The sequence below is a fragment of the Leopardus geoffroyi genome, chromosome C1, assembly GCF_018350155.1.
Source record: "Leopardus geoffroyi isolate Oge1 chromosome C1, O.geoffroyi_Oge1_pat1.0, whole genome shotgun sequence".
In the NCBI taxonomy this organism is placed as follows: Eukaryota; Metazoa; Chordata; class Mammalia; order Carnivora; family Felidae; genus Leopardus; species Leopardus geoffroyi.
In genome coordinates this window covers 183,981,113-183,996,514 of record NC_059328.1, presented here as the reverse complement: position 1 = coordinate 183,996,514, position 15,402 = coordinate 183,981,113, and the positions used below count along the sequence as shown (strand labels likewise).

At 40.5% G+C, this 15,402-nt stretch overlaps 1 protein-coding gene across 3 annotated transcripts in view; it reads left to right on the top strand.

Moving 5' to 3' along the window:
- The first annotated feature begins 15 nt into the window (after positions 1–15).
- Positions 16–15,402, top strand: part of SF3B1 (splicing factor 3b subunit 1) — a 61,358-nt gene continuing 45,971 nt past the window's right edge. Inside the window, exon 1 of one of the 3 annotated variants that reach the window (XM_045480615.1) lies at positions 16–319. The gene's annotated coding sequence lies outside the window, so the exon portion shown is untranslated. The remainder of the gene's footprint in view (positions 320–15,402) is intronic. The other 2 variants (XM_045480617.1, XM_045480618.1) reach the window with 2 other exon arrangements.

The following is a 15,402-nucleotide window of genomic DNA, read 5'->3' as shown; positions in this document are numbered from 1 at the left end:
GACGCAAGCTGCCGCTGCCGTAAGGCCGACTGTAAATGCCTCGTCATCCTTCCAGCCAATCAAAGGGAGCTCAGGGCCGCCTGGACACACCCCTCTTTCCTGGCCGAGCTCCAGTTCCCGCCGCGCTAAGGCGCCTTTTACGTAAGACTCATCGTGACCTCTCACCCCACCTCCCGCGCTGGAACTCTTCTCCGGATTCGCCAACCGCCACCGTTCTCTTAGGCGCTGCTTGAGGTCGTGAGGCTCGGCACGTGAGCCCAGTCCAAGGGCGGGAGAAAGCTCGAGGTTCTGGGTGTTCGTTACGTAACTGTCCAAACCGGTGAGTGCTGAGCCGGACTGCCATCGTTCCTGGCTGCGAAGTCTGGCCGTCAGTCTTGCTGTTTAATGATTGTCTAATACAGTACCTGCCGTGCTTACCCCATGAAATTGTTGCGAGGGCAACATAAGATCATGTGCCTAGGGAAGAGACTCAGTTCTATTTGCCTTCCTCTTGTCTGGCCAACATTTTTATTGGTGTTCATGTATAGTGTGGGTTTCCCATAGTGCAGACAAACCAGACAACTTCGCTTTAATTTACCCATGTCAGGAATCAGTCAGTCATCAAGTCCTGACATTCTTTTCTTCTCTGTTCCCAGGTCCTTATTTAATCTTTGTATGTCAATGTCCTGTAAACCAGATAGCAGTACTACCTACTGAATATGGTTTTGAGGAGCAAATGAGATAGTTGATTAAATATAATGAACAAATAATTGGGCACGTGTTATAGAAAAAAAATCAGGGTAATGAGGTGGACAGGGGTAAGGTGTGGTGCTAATCTATATAGGGTGGTCAGGTGGACCTCTCAGGAGGTGATACTGAACAAAGGCCTAAAGTGAGGAAATGAACTATGTGAGTATTTGGGAGGAAAGTAACTTCAGGTGGAATAGCAAGTGCAAAGGCCCCAAACAGAAATAATGTTGCCTTGTTTTATGAAGAGCAAGGGCTTTGGATCACAGTGAGTGAGGAGGAGCGTGGTAAGAAATGAGGTTAGAGATAGTGAGGGCTTTATCATAGTGCCTGGGAGGCCATGGTATCAACTTTGGATTTTATTCTAAGTGCGCAGGGAAGTCATGCAAGCTTGAGGGTGGAATAGTGACTTGATCTGATCTACATTAACAAATATTCAGCTGCTGTGTGTATATATGATTATTTTGGGGGTGATATAAATAATGAGAGAGGGAATTTGTCATTTTTTATTATTTTTCTACTCTTGCTTTGTTCATTGCAGTCATCCCTTACTAGATGCTTTGTGGAACGAGTTTAAATCACTAGCTACAAAGTTTATCAAACACTTTTCAATACAACACATAACATACTTGTTGAGGTGGTGTATAGCTGCATCCAAACGATTCTGTATTAAACTACTTTCAAATACACAGTCCCTGCTATTCTTGACCTCAATATTTCCAGTAATGTCTTCCTTAAAACAAATTTTTATCATATTACTCCTTTGCTCAAAAACCAGTTGTTACCAGTTGTCTAGGAGATATAAGCATTACACCGCCACCTCCTACTAAATTCTATTTCAAACTATTGATATTGTTAACTGGAAGACCTGTTAAACATACTTGTCAGTACATGATGTCCTTAAGTACTTAATATAAGGCTTTGTTTGTTTGTTTATTTTGAGAGAGCACACATGCATGCACAAGTGGGGGAGGGGCAGAGAGAGAGGTAGAGAGATAGAGAATCCCATGCAGGCTCCGCACCATCAGCGCAAAGCCCAGTGTAGGGCTTGAACTCACTAACTGTGAGATCATGATTGGAGCCAAAGCCAAAGTTGGACGCTTAACTGTCTGAGCCACCCAGGTGCCCCAACACTTTTTTAAAATATATATATTTTAGAGAGAGTGAAAGTTGGGGAGAGGGGCAGAGGGAGAGGGAGAGAATCTTAAGCAGGCTCTATTCTCAGCACAGAGCCTAATGTGGGACTGGATCCCATGACCCTGGGATCATGACCTGAGCCTAAATCAAGAGTTGGACGCTCAACTGACTGAGCCACCCAGATGCCCCAAGGCTTTCTTTTATTAAATTCACCATTTTTTCATTCAACTCTTCTCAGACATATGAAAATACCTACTGAATTGGGTCACTCAATTGAATAGTTTCCCAATTTAAAAAACTTAAAACAAGTTTTTTAATGTTTATTTTTTAGAGGGAAACAGAGAAAAAGCATGAGTGGGGGAGGGCAGAGAGAGCAGGAGACAGAATCTGAAGCATGTTCCAGGTTCTGAGCTGTCAGTACAGAGCCCGAAGTGGGGCTTAAACCCATGAAATGTGGGATCATGACCTGAGCCGAAGTCAAACACTTAACCAACTGAGCCACCCAGGTGACCCCCCAATTAAAAAAAAACTTTTAAGGCAAATAAAAGAATCTTTGTAATAGATGACATCTTCTCAGTAAAGGAAATAATGTCATAAGCTTAAAGGTGATAATAAACTCCATTCAGTTTCAGTAGATGACAGTGCTTCTGTAAATTCGGGGTTAAATGGTCTACCAACATAAAAAGATTGGCAATAAATTAAAACTCAGCAGACACCTGTGGGAAGCAATATCTTAGAGTCCAAACCAACTATGCTGTCAAAAATATATTTGACACAATATCATATATTAAATATTTTTGCCAAAATAGTTGAATCTGAATCTGATGAAGCTTTCAAATAAGCCAGTTTATACAGGGGATAGAAGAACATGTTAAATGACACCATGGAGATACAATCTGCCAAATAAGATGGGAAATTTTATAGGACAAATGCCCCAATTTCTTCAATAAATGTCAAATAAGGGAGAAGGGGGCAGGGGACTAAGGTAGATTTTTTTTTTCCTTTGAGTATGGTTGACACACAGTGTTATATTAAATAAGTTGGATAAGTTTATACATTATGATATGTTTCACTGTAAGTGTAGCTACCATCCATACTGATTAGATTTAAAAGATTTTGGGGCGCCTGGGTGGCGCAGTTGGTTGGGCGTCCGACTTCAGCCAGGTCACGATCTCGCGGTCCGTGGGTTCGAGCCCCGCATCAGGCTCTGGGCTGATGGCTCAGAGCCTGGGGCCTATTTCCGATTCTGCATCTCTCTCTCTCTCTGCCCCTCCCCCGTTCATGCTCTGTCTCTCTCTGTCCCAAAAATGAATAAACGTTGAAAAAAAAAAAATTAAAAAAAAAAAAAAAAGATTTTAAGAGGCATTGTTTGGATTTTGTTTTGAACAAACTAAATGTAAAAAGACATATAGAAGCATGAGAAATTAAAGTGGAATCTCTACTTCAGTAAAGATTTATATTGAGGATTTTACAAGTGAAATATGATGTCTGTAATATGTTTTAAAATAATCCGGGGCGCCTGGGTGGCGCAGTCGGTTAAGCGTCCGACTTCAGCCAGGTCACGATCTCGCGGTCCGTGAGTTCGAGTCCCGCGTCGGGCTCTGGGCTGATGGCTCAGAGCCTGGAGCCTGTTTCCGATTCTGTGTCTCCCTCTCTCTCTGCCCCTCCCCCGTTCATGCTCTGTCTCTCTCTGTCCCAAAAATAAATAAACATTGAAAAAAAAAATTTTTTTTAAATAATCCACCATCGGGGGGAGCCTAGGTGGCTCAGTCAGTTAAGCGTCCAACTCTTGGTTTTGGCTCAGGTCATAATCTCCCGGTTTCATGGATCTGAGCCCTGCATTGGGCTCTGTGCTGGTGGTGTGGAGCCTGCTTAGGATTCTCTCTCCCCTCTCTCTCTGCCCCTCTCCCACCCACACTGTCTCTGTCTCTCCCAAAAATAAATAAACTTAAAAAAATAATCCATTGAGGGAGGGGGTGAAGGAATAGAATGGATAAAACAAAATTGATCATTTGTTAATTATTGATCTGGATGATGAATAAATGGGGAGTGTATAATAATATATCTAAATTTCATGGATGTTTGAAATCTTCCATAATAAAACTATATATGTATGTATACCCACATATTTAATTTCTGTTTTCATGTGATCTTGCCAAATGAAATCCTCCTGGTTGACTTCCACTTAGAATCTCACTTTGTTTGACCTTTTGCTCAGAACCCTGAATATAGACTGAATAGAACCAGAAAGGCTTCAGGTAAATAGAGATGGTTATGACTTTGTGCCAATACTATTTATAATCAACTGTCCAATCAAATGAATATTGGGTGAATTTTAACCACAGAACAAAATTACCTAAACATCACATATTTTTTCCTGAAATAAAGCAAAAATTTTAAAATTAATCTCATTATTTATACCTTTTTGATCAGCAAAATAGTATTCCCAGTATGCTAAATAATTTTATACAGGGATTATCTTCATGAAAATGTTTGGTTGAAAGAACACATTCCTTTACTGAATCAGGAACTGCATTACAAGAGGCTAGTGCTATTACAAATGTTAGTTGCTGATGAAATTAGACTATGGAAAGGCATTAACTAGATAGTTTACCCTTACTCACTGGCTATGTCAGTCAGGGACTAGTCAGGAAAACTATACCAGTTATTTTATTTTTAAAAAAAATTTTTTTTCAACGTTTATTTATTTTTGGGACAGAGAGAGACAGAGCATGAACGGGGGAGGGGCAGAGAGAGAGGGAGACACAGAATTGGAAACAGGCTCCAGGCTCCGAGCCATCAGCCCAGAGCCTGACGCGGGGCTCGAACTCCCGGACCGCGAGATCGTGACCTGGCTGAAGTCGGATGCTTAACCGACTGCGCCACCCACGCGCCCCTATACCAGTTATTTTAAACAGAAAATTTAATATAGGGATGTTGTTAAACAGGGGTTGCAGAACTATGGTGACAAAAAGTGGATACTGCTATAAGAAAGCAGTAGCGACTGCAAGAAGTAAGTACCACTCTGTGTCCCCAAGACCACTGCACTGGTAGGTTAGTGATTTGCTGAGAAGACTCATGGGACTCAACATATAGTTGTACTCACAGCTATGATTTCTTACAGCAAAAGGATATAAAGCAAAATGAATAAAGGGAAAAGGAGCATGTGGGATATCTAGGGGAACCGGGTAAAACTTCCAAGGGTCCTTTCCCTGTGAAGTTGTAGAATCACACAGGATATGCTTACTTCTGACATTCTGACCACATGTGTGAAATGTTGCCAACCAGATAAGCTCATTAGAGGCTGTCATATACCCAAATTCCAGACTCCACAAACCATATTGCTTGCACAGTTTAGGCACAGTGAGGCAGTCTTATCAGTTCTGGGAATGGTGAAAACTTACCTGAAATACAGGTTTTTAAATGCCTGCCAAAGGCCAACCTTGTAAGCAAGTTTTCCAAAGAATAGCAGGCAAGCCTGACTTTTCTGCATACTCCCCTCCTACTGAGGGAACAAGGAAAAATTCTGGGCTATCAGAACTTAGAAACTTAGTGAAAGGGTCCCACAATACTGGGACTCAGATCTCTGAGGGGAGACCAGTGCTTGCTCGGCTGATAATAGTGCCTAAGAAGCATAAAGGTGACATATCTCCTATTCCCAAACTCCACAGAGCTGGGACTCAGGTGTCTAAGGAGGAAGCATCGATTGATAATGGGGCATCTAATGGGATGCAATGAGGCCTTACTGAGAACATAGGAAACAGTTTAAAAGTAAGTAACTTGCACACACTAGAAACCAGCATGGCCAACAAGTCAACACTTATCTTCTGACCTTGACTCAAAATGCTGCTTTGTAGGGACGCCTGGATGGCTCAGTTGGTTAAGCGTCCGACTTCAGCTCAGGTCATGATCTCACAATTTGTGAGTTTAAGCCCTCCATCAGGCTCTGTTGCTGACAGCTCAGAACCTGGCTTCAGATTCTTTGTCTCCCTTCCTCTGCCTCTTCCCCACTCATGCACGCTCTCTCGCTCTCTTTCTCTCCCTCACAAAAATAGTAAACATTAAAAAAAAGTTTTTAAAACAATGCTGCTTTGGGGCGCCTGGGTTGCTCAGTTGGTTGAGCCTCCGACTTCGGCTCAGGTCATGATCTCACAGTCTGTGGGTTCGAGTCCCGCGTCAGGCTCTGTGCTGACAGCTCAGAGCCTGGAGCCTGCTTCTGATCCTGCGTCTCCCTCTCTCTCTGCCACTCCCCCACTCTCACTTTGTCTCACTCTGTCTCTCAAAAATAAATAAATGTAAAAAAAAAATTTTTTTTTAAAAGAATGCTGCTTTGTATTATATGACTTCTTGAAAGATGAAGCAGCCACTCTGTAATACCAAAATATTAGAACTGATTTTTAAAACAGCTCAATTAGAGTGAGTCAAAATTGGAAACTTGAGCAAGTTATTCAAACCAGAAATGTAAACAAGAGAAAAGAAGATAATTGAATACCCAGGAAGGGCCACAAAAAGTAACAATATAGTTTAGGGGCTCTTCTCAGCTTTCCAGATTCAGAGATTTTTAGGTTAGGGCACTCAGAATTTATCAAGAAAATGGATCATCCTAGTTATATGACCAGCCTCTTATCCAACCCTATAATTCTCCTTTTGCAACTCCCTGCCACACACTGTGGCATCTAGTCACAGAACTGCCTCTAGATTCTACAGACCCCGTGGTGTTTGTTGCCTACGCTGTCTTTTCCTGGAGACTCTTCCTTCCTATTCCCACTTCCATCTCCTCTACTCCCTTTCACCTGGTTAATTCTTTCTTCATCCTGTGAAACTGATCCAGTGTCACCATATCCAGAAAGTCACACCCTAGGAATTATATATAGCTACATATAGCATGGTTTGATATTTCTGTACAGTTCTAAAATCCTACAAATATATTTATTCTAACCACTTTGTATTATAATTGTTCCTATGAGTCTTTCTCCCAGCCCTGGACTATAAAGCAGCTGAAATACTATGGTTTCTGTGGTATTTCTATAATATATGAAAACAATAGGCAAAATATACTAGGATTACCGTTTTAAAAATCTGAGACATAGTTTCTATTCTCCTATCTTCTCTTTTTGGTATTAAACATTATTTCTTTTTTTTTGAAACATTATTTCTTTTTAAAAATATTTATTTTTGGGACAACGCAAGTGGGGAAGGGGCACAGAGAGGGGAACAGAGGATCGAAACTTTGTGCTGACAGTCTGACAGCAGTGAGCATGACGTGGGGCTGCAACTCATGAAATGTCAGATCATGACCTGAGCCAAAGTTGGACACTCAACCAACTGAGCCATCAAGGTGCCCCTGAAACATTATTTCTTTAGTCAGTTTGCGTAGAATGTGGGTTTCAGATTTTTCAGCTCTTGTGTCCTCCACAAGTAGTATATTTGAGATTGCTCCTAAAGATGCTTTTGTTACATTAGCAAATTCTCTTGCCACCTGGGATGAGGTTGGTTTTGGCCAGGGCACCTTCCCTCACTTAAAGCCATCAGTTACTCTCTTAGTACTGTCACCTTATTTCATTTAAATTAAGCCTATTTCCCTCTTATATTTTTTTCCTTTTACCTTTGGGATTATTTTTCTTAACAAAAAAGAAGGAAACAAATGAATCAGGGAGTGCACTTTGTCTTCTGTTATATTGAGCCATCTACCTGAGGTAACAGAACTCATTTCATTATTCTTGCTCCAAACAAAGGCCTTTGTATTTTCTTTAACATTTTGCCAAAAGCCTCAGCTCATTGAGTGTTTAGCTTTCCTTACACTATTTTTATGTTTCTGCCGCTTAAAAATTTCTTTTTTGTGTGTGTGGGGGGGTGTCTGGGTGGCTTAGTTGGTTAAGCTTCCGACTTTGGCTCAGGTCATGATCACACTGTTTGTGAGTTACAGCCCCGTGTCAGGCTGTGTGCTGACTGCTCAGAGCCTGTAGCCTGCTTCAGATTCTGTATCTGTACCTGCTCTCTCTCTCTTCCCCTCCCCCTGCTCATGTTCTGTCTCTCTATCAAAAAATAAACATAAAATTTTTTTAAATTTCTTTTTCCCCCCCATCCAAATGTGGGAAAACTTCCTGGGGATTGCAAAGCACAATAAAACAATTGTATGAAAAGAGAAAACAAAAATAACCAGTCAAAACAAAGTTATTGTAGCTGGAAGTACTTAAAATTGGTAATTTGTATTTTTTTAAAAGTTGCATAGCTTTAAAAAAAGTTGCAAGATGATTCATTACTGACAAACTGTTTAGCAGTTTCATTTAAGAGGAAACAATATATTTAGTAAGTTGCAATTTAGTAGATAATCTTAGATTTAATTAATTATAATGTAATTATATCACTTGATTTACTCTTTGGACTGCATTGTGATATTGTTAAATATGTGATTTTAAAAATTAACGTTTTAACTTTCTTATGTAGAAGTGTAAAAAAATAAAAACTTGCGATTATGGTCTACACTCAGAGAATGTGTTACTGCTTGGTTACATTTATTGGGTTCACATATAAGACATTAAGGTATAAGAAGTAAATTATGTGGTCTTCAATTTAAGAAGAGGTGTGCAGAAACCTGATGTTGGGGAAATAAAACAGACTCCGAACTAAAAAACAAATCAAAACCTAAGAAGTTGCACAGCTTTAGGGAACTTAATAACAAATGAAATTTTAAATCAGTTAATATTGGCATCTGAATACAAATGTTTATCAATATTACCTTTGTGGATGACTATCAAGGGATGTGCAGAATTTTCTAAATCCCCATGTGTACTTTGTATACATATTACTCTGTTCTGTATGTTTGTCCATCTCTCTATTGCTGAATCTTAGAGACCTCAGATTTCTGGCTGAGTATGCCTTCATTTTTGTTTTTGTTTTTCTAGTAACGGATCTTCATATCCTTTCACTTTTTCAAGCATCTTCAAAAGACAACAAAATCTATAAAAAAGAAATCTGACGTTTAATCTAAAGGTTGCCCAGGGCAAGATCTGTTTATCTCAAACCATTGGTGCAGCCTTTATGATATACAAACAAGACCCTTATGTATAGATAAGGCAATCACGCTATAATATCACCCAGCTGCAGTTCTTCAAGGCATATTGCACATTGCTCAGCATCTTTACTCAGTACATTGTTAGAGTACCAGTTCGTTATAAAAGGATATGTCAGGAACAGCTGGATGGAAGAACTGCATAGGGCAAGGTATGTGGGAAGGGAATCAGGGTTTCCATGCTGAGTGTGCCACTCTCTCTAGTGGCCACGTGTTCACCAACCCAGAAGCTCCTGATTTATTTTTTTATGTAGGCCTCTTTTCATCTTTTCTCCTTTTTGTTAAAGTCTAACTTTACCAGGACTTGTTGTATTTATTCATATTAGCATCTTTATGCTTAAACTCTTTCCTTCTTTTTTGGAATAATTTGTGATTTTTATAGTGTGTAATTTTTGCCAACATTTACTTCTTACACAGTCTTCCCTTTAAGAATCTCTGGGTAGGGGTGCCTCGGTGGCTGAGTCGGTTGAGTGTCCCACTTCAGCTCAGGTCATGATCTCATTCATGGTTCATGAGTTTGAGCCCCACATCAGTTTACTGCTGTCATTGCAGAGCCTGCTTTGGATCCTCTGCCCCCCCCCCCCTCTCTCTGCCCCTCCTCCCGCCCAAACTTTCTCTCTCTCAAAAATGAGTCAACATTTATATATTCAAGTCCCTGTTAAAAAAAACTAGTCCTCTGTCTTTGCTTGAGGAATATACAGAGACCTCTGACTTATAAGACAACAGGTACCCTGCCCAGGAACTTTCCTTACTTTCCATCCTGGATCCCAGACCAGTAGCTGCAGTTAAATCATACTCTACCTGGCCAAGAAAATTCTGGACCTGTTAAGGATGGAAAGGGACACCTCAAAGGAGCTAAATGACCAAGCCAATAGGTACCATCCATAGCTGAAAGACGGCATAAGGGACTAAATTCTGAGTGTCCTAGATCAAGGGGCAGGGGTAGATAGCAGAACATTGGATAGCATGATATGAATCCCTGACATCCCATGATATGATACGCTGACAAGAATCTGGAAAGGCAGTGCTAACACTCTACTAGGATGGCTCTTAGAAACTCAGAGAAAGTAATGGCCCACATTAAGTGGCAGGAATGGCAGGACTACTGTGGGATATGGTGGATGAAGGGATGATCAAAAGACTCAAAGAAGTAGCTATGCTAGAGTAGATATTCAATGCTAAGGCCGGAAAACTCAGCAGTTATGTTCCATGGGAAGGCTCAGAGGATACACTGTTTCCTAAAGTAATAAGGAATGTGACAGAGGCACCAGCATCACTGAATAAGACTGAGACTAGGGTGAAGTGAATGAGGTACTTGCCTCAGGTGCAAAATTTAAGAGAGTACCAAAAAGTCCAGTAACCAATATAAATAAATAATCCTCTAATACATTTTTAAAAATCAAAATTAACGCAGGGGCACCTGGGTGGCTCAGTTGGTTAAGTAATTGACTTAAGCTCAGGTCATGATCTCGTGGTTTTTGAGTTCAAGCCCTGCATTGGGCTTTGTGCTGTCAGCACAGAGCCTGCTTCGATCCTCTGTCCCCCTCCCTTTTTGCCCCTCCCCTGCTCATTCTCTCTGTCTCTCTCTCTCAAAAATATTTAAAATATATTATTAAATAATGTAAAAATATTAAAATTAAAAAATATTAAAAATCAAAATGCAGAAAAATCCATATGAACAAGATACCAAATCTTAAAGACAGGATCAATATTTCTGATTTTCTCGTTTTCCCCAGACTCAATATGGCCCAGCAAAGCACTGTTAGTTATGGTGGCTGTTCTTTACAGGCCTCTGGAGATAGTGGCAGATAAAGTTACAGAGCTGAGTTCCATGATAGCAATGGGGATGATGGGATCCCCAAATAGAGGCCACCTGGTGAGGTTTAACTATCAGAAGGAAGGTGGGAAGAATTATGATTAGCACAAGGTTAGAATGGCTGCCTGGAGGGTCCTGACCTGCAGAATGATATTTAGATGGTTGATTCAGTAGGATTTCCTTAGAGGCAAATTGATGGGCAGTGTACAGAAGTATTGTTCAATTTATTACAACCAAGAGAAATCAAGGATGGATGTTTAGGAGGTTGAAGGCAGCTATTCCAGTTAGGAAAGAAAAAAAAAAAAAAAAGTGGTCCTTTCCTTTAGTTTTCAGACCTGAGCTAGTTTTTAAACTTAGAACGGTTTGATTTCAGACCATGTGATTGAAAGTGAAACTAGGTCCTCAGGAAGGACCATGTAACACCATAGTATGTGTTAATGAATCCCCTAGTACTTCTCCAAAGATACCTATCATTTGCTCTCAAAACTATACATTGGGAAAAGTGGAATAACCAAATATTTTGAAGGCTGTAGGCAAAATGTCCAAGTTGACATTGATACCCAAAGTGTCATAGTGGCCTCTCTTAGAATGGTGGTATATAGGGTCATAAGTGTCCTGGCCCAGGTCTGGCTCACAGTGCCAAGTGTCATTTCCCAAGTTGCCAAAAGTATAATTGTGATGAGCATAATTAGAAGTTGGCCAAACTCTCATATAGGTTCCAGAGCCTATGGGATAAGAACCTAGCAGGGAAGGATACTGAATAGCTCCCTCCACAGCCTGCCAAGATAGGAAATAAAAAACATTATTATATCCTAGGAAATATGGCAGAGATTAGTGCCTTAAAGACCTAAAGCATGCAAGGATGGTGGTCCACATTATATTTACAGTGACGTCAGACCCTTACAAAGGCTACACAGATCCTGAGGATGACAGTGAATTATCACATTCAACCAGGTAGTAGCCTCAATTGCAGTTGCTGTGCCAGATGTGGTTTCTAGAGCGGATTAAGAGATTAACATGACCTCAAGTACATGGTAGGCAAGTATTGATCTGATGAAAGAGTTGTTTTCCATCCTTAACAGTAAGGAGTATTTAAACAGTATGCATTCTCTTGGGGTAGACAACAGTATACATTTTAAATTTTATCCCTGAATTATGTTAACTCCCCCCTAATGCAGTCTGTCATAAGAACTATCATAATACAGTCTTAAGCAACATGGACATCTGGACATACAGTGAAACATTGGCCCACTATATTGATGGCATTATGTTAATCCTGTTAATAAGACTAGATGACCAGGAAGTGGTAAATACTTGGAGGCCTTGAAAGACATATATGCTCCAGAAGGCGGAAGATAAACCCAAAAAAAAGACAGGGTCTGCTCCATTGGTGGTATTTTTAGGGCAGGATTTCTTTTTTTTTTTAATTTTTTTTTCAACGTTTATTTATTTTTGGGACAGAGAGAGACAGAGCATGAACGGGGGAGGGGCAGAGAGAGAGGGAGACACAGAATCGGAAACAGGCTCCAGGCTCTGAGCCATCAGCCCAGAGCCTGACGCGGGGCTCGAACTCACGGACCGCGAGATCGTGACCTGGCTGAAGTCGGACGCTTAACCGACTGTGCCACCCAGGCGCCCCTAGGGCAGGATTTCTCAACTGTGGCACAACTGACATCCTAGGCCAGAAAATTTCTAGTTTCAGGGAGCATCTTGTGCAACATAGGATGTTGAGCAGTATCCCTGAGCTCTAGATGCTAGTAATGTCTCCCTTTAAGTTGCTCTAGGTGTTACAGTCCAATTCAGGGAGATAGACACAGAAACAACGATAACACAAAGTAATTACTTAGAGATGTCTGTGGTATTTCAGGAATACGGCACAGAAATATCAAAGCATACAATCTGTATCTCAATCCTAGGGTGAGGTTCCTGGCTGGGGTGGCACTGGGCCAGTCTTACCGGATGAGGACTTACCATGTGACAGAGAGTAGAGGATATGGGGGTGGGAATAGGAAGGAGGATCCTCTAGGAAGAGGATAGAGTTGTGACAACCAGAATGTCTCTAGACATTGCCAAGTATCCCTGGAAGACAAAATCACTCCTATCTGAGAATCACTGTTTTAGGTACATAGTGGCCTGGGGCATGCCTGGACATCCCCTCCAAAGTAAAGGACAACTATTGCATCTTGTACCTCCTACCACTAAGAAGGAAGCACTATGCTTAATAAGTCTCTTTGAGTTCTGGGTGGCATCAAAAACTGTGGGCTTTGTACTGTAGCTATTGTTATTATTGCTGTTGCCAACTTGTTGACTCTGGTACCTGCTGACTATACAACACCTGTCATTGACCCAAGGGCCATAGTCTGCCCAAAATTCCTGCCCAAAATTCCTAACCCTCCTTCACAAATCCTATTTCTCTGGTCCTCATATACCACCTTCCTCTCCTCCTACCAATTTCTTAGTTTAGTTAGTGACAACAGTCATCCTAAGGCGAATCATTAGTGACAATGTTTTCTGCTCTTATGTACATCTATCATGAAGAATCCAGTAGCAAAAACTATGTGGCTGCTGTCTCTGTATTAGCTAACAGAGGCAGTATAGAGCAGGAAAGTTTGGAAGATATTTTCATTCAACATTCATTCATTCATTCATTCAACAATGTAATACTGCCAGGCATCTGTGGTACCATCTCATCTCATGCCATTCTTTACTCCCTCCCCCTTCACTCTGGACACAAACCCCAAGCTTATTCCGACCTTGGCATATTTGCACTTACTATGTCTGGAATACTCTTCTCCCCAATCCTCATTCCATTATTTCATTTAAATATCTATTCAAATGTCATCCTCTCATGGGGCGCCTGGGTAGCGCAGTTGGTTGAGCGTCCAACTTCAGCTTAGGTCACGATCTCGCAGTCCGTGAGTTCGAGCCCCGTGTCAGGCTCTGGGCTGATGGCTCAGAGCCTGGAGCCTGTTTCCGATTCTGTGTCTCCCTCTCTCTCTGCCCCTCCCCCGTTCATGCTCTGTCTCTCTCTGTCCCAAAAATAAATAAACGTTGAAAAAAAAATTAAAAAAAAAAACAAATGTCATCCTCTCAGAGATCTTGCCTTTTCTGTTCATCCTATTCTTCCTTAAAAACATTTTTTTGTTGTTGTTATTAAGTAATCTCTATGCCCAGTGTGGGGCTCAAACTTATGACCCTGAGATCAAGAGTAGCATGTTCCACTGACTGAGCCAGCTAGGTGCCCCCATCCTATCCTCCATCCTGCCCACTCTCCCTTAATTCTGCTTTTTCTTCATAGTGTTTGGCAGTACCTGAAATTATACAAACACACACACACACAGTTTTTAATCTCTGTCCCTCAAATAATGTAAGCTCCATGAGGACAGTGTCTTGTTCAACATTGTATTCCCAGCATCTAAAATAATCTCTGGTAATTATATTACTGGGTATTTACCCAAAGAATATGAAAACACCAATTCTGAAAGATAAATGCATCCCTATGTTCATTGCAGCATTATTTACAATAGCCAAGATATGGAAGCAACCCAAATGTCCATCCCTTATCAATAGATGAATGGATAAAGAAGATATGGTGCATATATACAATGGAATATTACTGAGCCATAAAAAGAATGAAATACTGCCATTTTCAACATGGATAGATGTAAAGGGTATAATGCTAAATGAAATAAATCAGAGAAAGACAAATACCATATGAGCTCATTCATATACGTAATTTAAGAAACCAACAAAGAAAAAAGAGACAAAAAACCAGACTCTTAAATATAGAGAACAAACTGGCTACCAGAGGGAAGGTGGGTGGGTGATGGGTGAAATAGGTGAAGGGGATTAAGAGTATAGTTATGGTGATGAGCACTGAGTAACGTATAGATTGCTGAATCACTGTATTGTGCACCTAAGACTAATATAACACTGTATGTTAATTATACTGGAATAAAAAAAAAAGGAACAAGTGATAGCTACACACAAGTTATAGAAGACTATAACTAGGATGATTCCATTTACATAAAAGTTAAAAAAAACAAGTATACTTGATTACATACATATGTAGTAAAAGTATAAAGAAGTACAAGGGAATAACTAACACAAAATTCAAAACATGGATTTTCAAGTATGACTGGTGGAGCTATAATTGATGCAAGGAACACTGGAGTCAACACACAAGAGACTGATAATATTCTTGAGTAATAGCAGCTGCATGGGACATTGTACATGCTCTTTGTGGATACAATGTGCTCCGTAATTAAAAATGAAATGAAAATAAAATGAAATAAAATAATGGCTGGTATAGACTAGGTCCTCATTAAATATTTATTGATAGGTCCTCAATAAATATTTTTTGAACGAATGAATGGTAAAATTTACCTTTGGCATTTATATCAATCAGGTTTTAACTGGAGAAACACCAGTAGGGGATACATATTAAGAGATTTACTGCAGGGAATTGGGTTTATGCAATTGTGGACACTGGCTAAGCAAGTCCAAAATCTGAAGGCAGACCATCAGTAAGGGCAGTCTGGAACTTTCTAGCAGAGGCTGAAGTTGCTATCCACAGGTAGATTTTCTTCTGCATCAGGGAAACCTAAGTTCTGCTGTTAAGGCCTTTCAACTGATTGAATTAGATCTACCC